The sequence below is a fragment of the Arvicanthis niloticus genome, chromosome 6 (assembly GCF_011762505.2).
Source record: "Arvicanthis niloticus isolate mArvNil1 chromosome 6, mArvNil1.pat.X, whole genome shotgun sequence".
Lineage (NCBI taxonomy): Eukaryota > Metazoa > Chordata > Mammalia > Rodentia > Muridae > Arvicanthis > Arvicanthis niloticus.
The window spans coordinates 64,972,384-64,980,462 of NC_047663.1; the positions used below are offsets into that span (position 1 = coordinate 64,972,384).

At 39.6% G+C, this 8,079-nt stretch overlaps 1 long non-coding RNA gene across 1 annotated transcript; it reads left to right on the forward strand.

Annotated features, from left to right (window-relative positions):
* Nucleotides 1–230: 230 nt before the first annotated feature.
* LOC143442534 (uncharacterized) lies at nucleotides 231–2,794 on the forward strand. The gene is made up of 3 exons (XR_013110776.1): nucleotides 231–339; nucleotides 1,873–2,006; nucleotides 2,103–2,794. It is a non-coding gene; the product is annotated as an uncharacterized LOC143442534 (long non-coding RNA).
* Nucleotides 2,795–8,079: the final 5,285 nt, after the last annotated feature.

The following is an 8,079-nucleotide window of genomic DNA, read 5'->3' on the forward strand; positions in this document are numbered from 1 at the left end:
TTATATCAGATGCGCATGGCCAGTCCTGCTTTCATGCACGTTGTGATAATTGAAAATTGCTGAGGCTTCTTCACAAAGCCTGTTGTCCTAAAGATAGAGTTCCCCCACCCCCACAACGATGTCCTGACAGAACACTGTATATCTAAGGCAGCTGAAATCCCGAATCTCTGGTTATGACAGTAGTTTCTCATGCACTTAAGTTCATTTGTTTCTTTTTCTCATAGGCTTTGTGACTTTCTGAATTGCAGCTTTATGTTTATAAGCATGGGTCTGGAAGATACTCAGATGCTGGAAACTAAAGAGGAAGCAGCGTGTCCTCCTGGTGTCCAAGGCCAGCAGGTACATGGGTTAGAAAGTTTTGATCCTGAATCATGTGTGTGCTCTCAGAGCAGAGGCTGACCCTGCTGTCTTCAGTGGATGGCCTATGGCATCATAACTTTTTTTTCTCTAAAGGGTATGACAACCCCTGCATTGGTCAGGATGTTTTCAATTATTTAAAAGAGTTAACTTCCAATGAAAACAGAGAAAAAAAAAAGGCCTTACTTCTCTTATAACCACAGTGTGGACTGCATTCTTAAAAATAATAGTGAAATTCCTTAGGGGTTCTGGTTTTCATCCTCTTCCTGTATCTCTTTGCCCCATACAGCCTCATGCCCTACACACACACACACACAGAGAGAGAGAGAGAGAGAGAGAGAGAGAGAGAGAGAGAGAGAGAGAGAGAGATACACATACCTCCTTCACACACTCATTCATATATATATATATATATATACATTCACATACTCATACAATATACACACTCACCTTTACACACACACAATCATATACACACTCATTCACACATACATGTGCTTGCATGCTCACACAAAGGCACAATAACACACAAACACATACACCCAAATATATGTATATGTGTATTGTTATGGTTTGTATATGCTCTGCCCAGGGAGTGTCACTATTAAAAGGTATGGCCCTGTTGGTGTAGGTGTGGCCTTGTTGGAGTGGGTGTATCACTGTGGCTGTGGACTTTAAGACCCTCATCCTAGCGCCTGGAAGTCAGTCTTCCACTAACAGCCTTCAGATGAAAATGTAGAACTCTCAGCTCCTCCTGTACCATGTCTGCCTGGACGTTGCCATGTTCCCACCTTGGTGATAATGGACTGAACCTCTGAACCTATAAGCTTGTCACAATTCAATGTTACCTTGATCATGGTGTTTGTTCACAACAGTAAAACCCTAACTAAAACAGAAGTTGGTACCAGGGACTGGGGTATTGCTGTGATAGGCCTGACCATGTTTTTGTTTGGAAAAATATGGATTGGGGGACTTTGGATCTGGAAAGCATTGGAATGCTTTAAATGGGGCTTAATGGGCTATCCTATTAGGAATATGAAAGACTTTGTTACTGACAGTGATTTGAATTGTACAGACCTGGGCCAAGAGGTTTTAGTGGAGAAACTCAATATGTGGCCTGAAGACTCTTTTTGTGGTATTTTGGTAAAGAATTTGGCTACCTTTTGCGCTTGTCTGAAGAGTCTGCCTGAGGCTAAGGTAAAAAAAAACTCAGATTAATTGCATTGACAAAGGAAATCTCAGAAATGCTCATCATAGACTTTGTTCTCTGGTTCGGTCTCATGAAAAGCATTTTAAACAAGCATAGCAAGCTGAGAAAGGAAAAATATAAAATACGTGGTTCAAGTATTAAAGGGGCACCAGTAAGAGAAATGGAGCTGAATCATGTGTTCTAGGAGATAACAAATTAATAGGTTGGGACTTTGGGGCAAGATTCTACCCAGTTAAATTTAGATCCAGGCACCTTCCTTGAGAATTACAGAGTTTGTGTTTTATAATTTCATTCATTTCTGACAGTCAATGATGTCCTAAGTGTAGTTAGGACTCCAGACTTAGATGGATAAAGGAGACACAGGACAATCTTGGATTTACATTTCACTCCTTGGCCCATAGCTCAGCCTGCCTCCTGGGCTGCCATCCAGGACAACCAGGTGAGATACCCCAACCCCAGTCCACTGTTTGCTGGGCCCCTAACAAGCCCCAGCATCCCAGAGGTCTGCCCCATCCTTTTTGTGCTCCACTTTCAGGTCTATCTACATCTCTATCTGCAATCATGGGTCCACAATCCACTCCTCAGCCCACAGCTCTCCCTATATTCCATGGGGCCTACTGTCACCTAGGACAACCAGTCTCAGAGGCCTGCCAACAGCAGAGACAACCAGATGACTAAATGCAAGCAGAAGAACACAATCAACAAGCAAGGTTCAATATGGCACTATCAAAACCCAGCTCTCCTACTATAGCAAGCTCTGAATATAGTGACACACCTGAAGAGTAAGACAATTGTTGGGAGCAACCTTGCTTACATTAAACTCCTTACAAAGTCTTGGCCTCTGTGGGAAAGCACTAATTCGGTTAAGAACAAATAATCATAGATCTTGTGGACAGGTAGCTTTGGTGGGAAAGTACTAGCCTAGATAAGAAAAAATGACCAACAGATCTTATGGACAGGTAGCCTTTGGTGGGAAAGTACTAGCTTAGATCAGAACAAATGAACATAGGTCTTATGGACAGGTAAATAGCAACCTGTTGTGCCCTGCTTTTTCTGTGAAGTTTTCACCCAGCCAATATCCTGTTCTAGAGAACATTTGTGCTCCACTTGAGAACACCTGCACTCCCCAGAAACAAAGAAGACCCTATGTCATCCCTCTCCCCATATCCTACTTCTATGTGTATATGACCCCATGTGGAAAAATTAAAATTTGACAGCTTGATCAGATTCCTTGACATGCTGTTCATTCTTTGTGTGCCCTTGTCCCCCAGTTTTCTCTTCCAGGTCCTCTGATCCCAGTTCACCGCCCCGCAGACTGGGGCAGACAATGACCTTAAATCTCATCTTATGAGGATGAGAAAAGCCTTTAAAGAGGAAATAAGTAAATCACTAAAGAAATACAAGAAAATAGAATTAAACAGTTAGAGGCTTTTAAAACAAGAGAACAACAACAACAACAAAAACAGGAAAATACAATCAAATAGGTGAATAAAATGAATAATAGTTCAAGTCCTGAAAGTAAAAATAGAAGCAATAAAGAGAACACAAACAGAGGGAACCTGGAGATGAAAAACCTAATAAAGAGAACAGGAACTACAGACACAAGCATCACTGACAGAGTACAAGAGATGGAAAAGAGAATCTTAGGCATAGAAGTTATAATAGAAGAAATTGGTACATCAGTCAAAGAAAATGCCAAATCTGAAAAGTTTCTAACACAAAACATCCAGGAAATTTGGGACACTATGAAAATACCAAATCTAAAAATAATAGGAATAGAAGAAGGAGAAGATTGCCAGCTCAAAGGCCCAGAAAATACCTTCAATAAAATCATAAAAAAGAACATCCCTAATTTACAAAAAGAGATGGCTATCAGTGTACCAGAAGCTTACAGAATATCAAATAGATTGGACCAGAAAAGAAGATCCTCCTACCACATAATAATCAAAACAAAAAATGGACAGAACAAAGAAAGAATATTAAAAGCTGCAAAGAAAAAGGCCAAGTAGCATATAAAGGCATACCTATTAGAATTACAACTGATTTCTCAATAGAGATTCTAAAAGCCAGAAGAGCCTGGGCAAACACTAAGAGACCACACATGCCAGCCCAGACTACTATACCCAACAAAATTGTCAACCACCACAGATGGAAAAACCAAGATATTCCATGACAAAACCAAATTAAACAATTAACTTTCTACTAATCCAGCCCTACAAAGGATACTAGAAAGAAAACTCCAACCCAAGGAGGAAAACTATATCCAATAAAACAAAAGAAATTAATCATCTCATAGCAAAACCAAAAGAATAGAAATACACAAATACACACACACATACACACACACTAACACCTCCAACATCAAAACAACAGGAAGTAACAATCATTGGTCATTGATATCTTTCAACATCAATGAACTCTATTCACCAATAAAGAGACACCGGCAAACAGAATGGATATGTAAACAGGATCCATCATTCTACTGCATTCAAGAAACAAACCTCAGCAAGAAAGATAGATACTAACTCAGTAAAGAGCTAGAGAAAGGGTTTCTAAGCAAATAGACCCAAGAAACAAGCTGGAATAGCCATTCTAATATCTTATAAAATAGACTTTCAACCAAAAGTAATCAAAAGAGATGGGGAAGGACACTTCATGCTCATAAAAGGTAAAATTCACCAAGATGACTTCTCAGTTCTGAACATCTATGCCACAAATGCAAAGGCACCCATATTTATAAAAGAAACATTACTAAAGCTTGACACACATATAAACCCTAAACATTAATAGTGGGGGTTGATGGTTTTAGTGCAGAATTCAACCAGCCTTTTAAAGAAGAGAATACTCCTCAAACTATTCCACAAAATAGAAACAGAAGGAACACTGCCAAAATCTATTCAATATAGTACTTGAAGTTCTAGCTATAGAGCAGTAAGACAACAAAAAAAAGATAAAGTAGTTACAAATTGGAAAATAAGAAGTCAAAGTATCACTATTTGCAGATGATATGATGGTGTACACCCCAAAATTCTAACAGAGAACTCCTTCAGCTGATAAACATCTTCGGCAAAGTGGCTGGATACAAAATTGACTCAAAAAAAAAAAAAAAAAAATCAGTACCCTTCCTTTATGCAAGCGATAAACAAGCTGAGAAAGAAATTAGGGAAACAACAGCTTTCACAATAGCCACAAACAATATAATGTATCTTGTAATTCTAACCAAACAAGTGAAAATCTGTCTAAGAACTTCAAGTTTCTGAAAAAAAAAAATTGAAGATGATATCAGATATAAAGATCTCCCATGGTCATTGATCAGTAGAATTAACACAGTGAAAATGGCCATCTGACCAAAAGCAATCTACAGATTCAGTTCAATTCCCATCAAAATTGTGACACAATTCTTCACAGATATGGAAAGAGCAATTCTCAACTTCACTCATATAGAAAAAAAATGGATAGCTAAAACATTCCTGAACAATAAAAGAACTTCTGGAGGTATCACCACCCCTGATCTCAAGCTGTTCTAAAAAGCAATAGTAACAACAACTGCATGGTATACATATAGAAACAGACAGGCTGATCAATGGAATTGAATTGAAGACCCAAAAATAAACCCACACACCTAGGGATACTTCTTCTTCTTTTTTTTTTTTTTTTTTTTTTTTTTGACAAAGAAGCCAAAAATATATGGGAGGAGGGGAGGAAAGCAGCGTCAACAAATGATTTTGGTCTAACTGGATGTCTGTATGTATAAGAATGCAAATATATTTATATTTATCATCTTACACAAAACTCAAGTCCACATGGATCAAAGGCCTCAACATAAAACTGGATATACTAAATCTCAAGAGAAACTGGGAAATACATCGAATGCATTGGGACAGGAGACAATTTCCTGAACAGAACACCAACGCTCTGGTGCTAAGATTAACAAGTTAAGTGGGACCTCATGGAACTGCAAAGCTTCTGTAAAGCAAAGGGACACTGTCAATAGAACAAAAGAACAGTCTATAGACTGGGAAAATGTCTTCACTAACCCTACATCCTACAGAGAGCTCAGAACCAAAATATATAAAGAAGTCATGAAATTAGACAGCAACAAACCAAATAACCCAATTAAAAAGTGGGGTACAAAGTTAAACAGAGAATTCTCAGCAGAGGAATCTCGAATGGCCAAGAAGCACTTAAAGAAGTGTTCATTGTCCTTAATTATCAGGAAACTGATAAATGGCTAAGATTAAAAAACTCAACTGACAGAAGTTGCTGACAAATATATGGAGCAAGGAGAACATTCTTCCAGTGCTAGTAGAAGTGTAAACTTGTACAACTGCACTGAAAATCGATCTGGTGGTTTGTTAGAAAATTAGAAATACTGTTACATGAAGACTCAACTACACCGCTCCTGGGCATATACCCAAAAGATACCCCAGCATACCACAAGGACACATGCTCTTCTATGTTCATAGGAGCTTTATTTATAGTAGCCAGAAACTGGAATCAACCCACACATGCCTCAACCAAGAAATGGATACAGAAAAGGTCATTCATTTTCACAATGGAATATTATTCAGCTATTAAAAACAAGGACATCATGAATTTGCAGGCAAATGAATGGACGTAGAAAATATAAGTTTGAGTGAGTTAACTCGGAACCAAAAGGATATGCATGGTATGTATTCATTTATAAGTAGATATCAGCCATAAAGCACAGGATAACTACACTCCACAGACCCTTGTCCCCCCAAAAGACAAACTATACAAGAACGAAGGCAGAAGGTAGGATGTTGAATCTCACTTAGAAGGAAGAATAAAATATTCATAGGAGGCAGATAGAGGGAAGGAACTGGGTGGGGGAGGGGATAAAGAGGGAAGAAGGCAGCAGGCATTCTCCTGTGAGAAGACACAGGAGAGTGAATGGAGATCTGAGGCTGGTGTGGGTGGGTGGTGGGATATGGGGAGCATCTCTTAGACATGACAGAGAGTTTAGTAAGGAGGTTTCTATGGTGGTTACTTTGACTGAGATTCAGAGCAGTGGGGATATGGAAACTGAAGTGGCCACCTCCTATAGCCAGTGATGACCTCCAGTGGAAAGATAAGGACACCAACTCACCCACAAAACTTTCAACCCAACATTTGTCCTTTCTACAAAGAAATTTGGGGACAAAGATGGAGCAGAGATTAAGGGAATGGCCAAGCAATAAATGGCCCAACTTGAGCCCCATCTCATGGGCAAGCACAAATCCCTGACACTATCAATCATATTGTTATGTACGCCAACAGAAGTCTAGCATGATTTTCCTCGGAGAGGCTCCACCAAGCAGTTGACTGAAAAAGATGCAGAGACCCACAGCCAAACATTGACAGAACTGGAGAACTCTTACAGGAGATTTGGGGGGAACAATTGAAGGCCCTGAAGGGGATAGGAACTCCATGGGAAGAGCAATAGTAAAAACTAACCTGAACATCTGAGTGCTCTCAGAGACTAAAACACCAACCGAAGAGCATGTATGCATGGGCTCGCCCTAGGCCCCATCCACACATACGTAGTAGATGTACAGCTTGGACTTCATGTGGGTCTCCCAGCAACTGGAATAGGGGCTGTCCCTAAAGCTGTTGCTTGTCTCTGTAATTTATTCCTCTGTCTGGGCTGCCTTGTCTGGCTTCAGTAGGAGAGGATAAGCCTAATCCTGTAGAGACTTGATATGCCAATGAGGGAGAATTCCCAGGGGGTACACCCACCCTTTCAGAGAAGGAGGATGGGGAGAAGCACTGGCATGTAAAGTGAATAAATAAATTAATTATTGGGAGAAAAATAACAGAGACTCTGGGAAGGCACTTGAGATACTTTTTAATATGAAAGTTTGGGGGTTTTTTTGTTGTTGTTTTCTGTTTTTTTGTTTTGTTTTGTTTTTTATCTGTTCAATTCCTTTTTCCTAGTCAGGTAAGTGGGATTGTATGCTGACTGTTTTTTTACATCAATTTGTTACAAACTGGAATCATCTGAGAAGAGGAAACCTCAATTAAGGAAATACCTCTATAAGATCAGGCTGCAGGCAAGCCTACAATCCCTTTTCTTAATCAATAGTTGATGGAAAGCCAAGACCATTGTGGGTGAGTCCACCCCTTGGCTATGGGTCATAGGTTCTCTAAGAAGGCAGGCTGAGCAAACCATAAGGAACAAGCCAGTAAGCAGCACTCACCCATGACTTCAGCATCAGCTCCTGCCTCCCGGTTCCTGCCTTGTTTGAATTCCTTCGCTGGCTTTTCCCTTAACATTGGAGGGTGGCTGAAAAGTTGGAAGATGAAATAAACCCATTTCTCCTTGAGTTATTTATTGTCATGGTGTTTTATCATAGTAATATAAACCCTAATTAAGATGAAAATGCTAGTGAGTGCTGTGTCCTGGACACCATCTACCTCCATGTCTTCCATTTATAAAATGGGGAATAGGACCAGTTCTAGCTCTTAGAAATATGTGGTTCTAAATTTAACTTCTCTCCTTGATATATTTC